The 3,438-nt window shown below is 34.0% G+C and overlaps 1 non-coding gene across 1 annotated transcript; it reads right to left on the reverse strand.

The window, feature by feature from the left end:
* Positions 1–2,987: 2,987 nt before the first annotated feature.
* LOC112822916 (U6 spliceosomal RNA) lies at positions 2,988–3,094 on the reverse strand. Its single transcript, XR_003207884.1, has one exon. It is a non-coding gene; the product is annotated as a U6 spliceosomal RNA (small nuclear RNA).
* Between the last annotated feature and the right edge of the window lie 344 nt (positions 3,095–3,438).

Below are 3,438 nucleotides of genomic sequence, written 5' to 3' on the forward strand. Positions count from 1 at the left end.
AACCTTTTCTGATTCTAATGGTTTCTGATTCTACTTGCTGCACAGAAAAAACTGTTCTCAAATTTCTTTGTCAAAGGATTCTGTTTGAGAGTTGTCAAGAATAAGATAAAGAAATGTCTTAATATCAACTTACCAGTTAATATTTGCCTTTTCTACCAACATCAGCTGTAACTGAACAACCTGTAAAAATGGTCTTGCATTTTTATTTATTCTTCATTGAGTAGAGGGTGGTTTTGATTTTCTAATATCTGACATTCTTCTCAAATGACTTTCATAGTTGATTTCTACTTTGGCAATTGCCACACCAGGTTTCCACATATAACATGGTGTTTGGCCTTGTTTAGGGTCCAAATGAGAACGAAGATGCTGCATTCAAAAACTGAAGTCACATCTTATGCTAAAAAGGGATGTTCTCCTGAATCTCAAAAGGTAAGTGTTCCTGTTTCCATTCAGCCGAGAGGCTTAGACTAGAACTTAATTTTGTGTAACATCTTACTAAAAAAATTTTAGTAAATAACTTGAGTGGGAGATATGTTTGTTATTTGTGAATTATTTCAGATTTTTTTCAGGTAATAAATTGACTACCTCCAGAAAACTCCAGATCTTTTTTTTTTTAAACAGATGATTTCAATTAATGCAAAGAAAGTATCAAATTCTCACACCCAACCAGGTTGCAGGAAAAAAAATTAAATGAACCATTTATATTTGTCTAAGGGGAGGGGGGTGGGGGGATGGGTTGGCCTGGTGATGGGTATTGAGGAGGGCACGTTCTGCGTGGAGCACTGGGTTTTATGCACAAACAATGAATCATGGAACACTACATCAAAAACTAATGATGTAGGGGCACCTGGGTGGCTCAGTCGTTAAGCGGCTGCCTTCGGCTCAGGTCATGGTCCCAGGATCCTGGGATCAAGCCCCGCATCAGGCTCCCTGCTTTGGGGGAAGCCTGCTTCTCCCTCTCCCACTCCCCCTGCTTGTGTTCCCTCTCTCGCTGTGTCTCTCTCTGTCAAATAAATAAATAAAGTCTTAAAAAAAATACAAAAACAAATAAACCTTGTCTGAGTATATGCTACCCATGTAAGTAGAGGGGCTACTCACAGCCTTAAAAAAAAAAAAAAAGATGTAATGTATGGTGATTAACATAACAATAAAAATTTAATTAAAAAAAGATTATTATTTAACTGAGCTATGTTGTTTTCTTTAAAACAGAAGTATATTTTTTCCTATTTTTTTATTATTTATTGTCTAAACATCTGTTTCTGCTGTCATTACCCACACTTGTCTGATAATCATTGTAGACTTCTTATAAGAACAGTATTTTTACTGGGTTTGTATTTCTCTAGGCTTATTTTTTCCTCATACTGTAAAAATAAGATTACAAGAATATTAAAGGGGATTTTGAGAGAAAAAAAATCACATTCTTAATATCACATAGCAAAGTTATTTTTATTTACTTAGATGGCTTTTCATTCCTTTTTTTTTCAAACAGTATGTACTTATTTGTTATAGTTTAAAATAAAATTTAGTGCATGTTTTAGTTTTGGAAAATTTTCACTTTATATGGTTATTTTAAGAATTACATGGCAATATAAATGTGAATGTATTCGGCATACTTCCTATCAGATAGGTACTTAAACTGATCTTTGAAACTGTGACTCTAAATTAACTATTTTTATAGTGTAAAGTGTATAATATCTGATCAAGATGGTGCCTCAAAACTCAGGTAAGACATTGTCATTGTAGATTTTTTTCCTTTTCTTTCCCCCCTTTTTTTTTTATTACAAATAATGATGAATGAATGTTAGCTTTTTTTTCTTTCTATGAATTTTTCAGACTGGGATTCCTGTATCAGAAGATCTGAACACTGGGCTATCAAAAGATTATACCAGTTCCCATTGCCATCAAAATAGTTATAGCATCATCAGATTATCAGGATAGTTTCTTATTAACCTAAAAGCTGATACTAAAAAAAGCTGTAAAATATTGTTTATTTTCATTGTATTCTTTTATTTCTTACATTACCATGAAAGACAGACCTTTTCTAAAATTCTATGTGCAATTTAGTTTTTCTTACTTATTACTTATATCTGTTATCTGTTTTCATCATTTCTTTTTTGTAAGTTTAAGTTATAGACTACCAAGGGTTTTGGCTGGGGGTGGAGAAATAATACAGTTCGTGGATCCGAGAGAAGGTTGGCTGGACTGAGAGCTCCAGTGGAAGGTGCTCAGGGACCTCACAGGGTACCATGGGAGTTAATGGAGCCTCCAGTAATACCAGTAGCTGCCAGGGACTTTGCCAGAAATGGCAGATGAGGCACAACAGTGGAGAGAGGATGATGGTCAAGTAACAATTCCCACTCCAAACACTTGTCTCTTTAGGTACATTAGCCAGTCATTTCTTGTTGACCATATTTATATATATTTTTTTAATTGGATCCTTTAGGGAAGCTAAATCACACTGTCAAACTTCTCTTTGACTAAGATTTTTCAGACTATGTCTTGTTAAAAGATCTTTGGTGGAAAGAAAGGAAAGTGAGAAACCTAAATTTAATGCCTTGGACACTATGTTTAACCTGAGAATGTTCACAATCTCCTTTGCTTCATAAAGGAAAATCAACAAACAAATTAAAAAAATAGATAAGCAGACAAGTAAAGAAACATTTTTATGAATTCTTTTTGTGGGAGGTTGTGGCTGTGGATTCCTTAGAAAATAAAAACAATTTGAGATACTTCCTCCTAGTGCCTCTTCTTCTTTTCTCCCTCTTTATTTTTTTTGCCATCAATTTAAAGAATCAAGATAAGAAATATATATATATATACATATATATGTAATCGATTTCAGATGATTATCATAAAGTGGTTGACCTCTGTTATCTGTGCCAAGATAGAGAAAGAGACTGAAACCTGAATACTTGACAAGTGAACCCAAGGAAATGATAGCAGTTTACTATTTTGAACAGAAAAGGGATATGATGAGTTAGGCACCAAAAGGATATAGATATTTCACAAATTTGCATGCCATCCTTGCCCAGGAGCCATGCTAATCTTCTCTGTATCGTTCCGATTTTAGTATATGTGCTGCTGAAGTGAGTACAAGATATAGATATTTCAAAAAATACTATTACCACCCGAGCATCACCTAATAATTAATTAACATATACTTGATTCATGCTCACTATCTGCTTGTGTATTAATAAGTTCATTCTGTTTTCCTGCATATGGAAAGCGGGAGATGCAAAGCAGCTTTCCTTTCTTCTGACTTTTAACCAGGCATGATAAGTAAAGTACAATAACTGGACTTTCCAACGTCTCCTGGCTCTTTGAGAAAAAAAGCAGCACTAAAAGAAATAAATTAATTTAAAACGGAGGGGGAATTGGTTGCAAAATAGAGTGTAAAACTTTACTTAAAAGATATTTCTGCTCATAGAGTTTTCTCTG

This window comes from Callorhinus ursinus, unplaced genomic scaffold, assembly GCF_003265705.2.
Source record: "Callorhinus ursinus isolate GAN/ISIS: 27379988/994484 unplaced genomic scaffold, GSC_fseal_2.0 scaffold8, whole genome shotgun sequence".
NCBI lineage: Eukaryota > Metazoa > Chordata > Mammalia > Carnivora > Otariidae > Callorhinus > Callorhinus ursinus.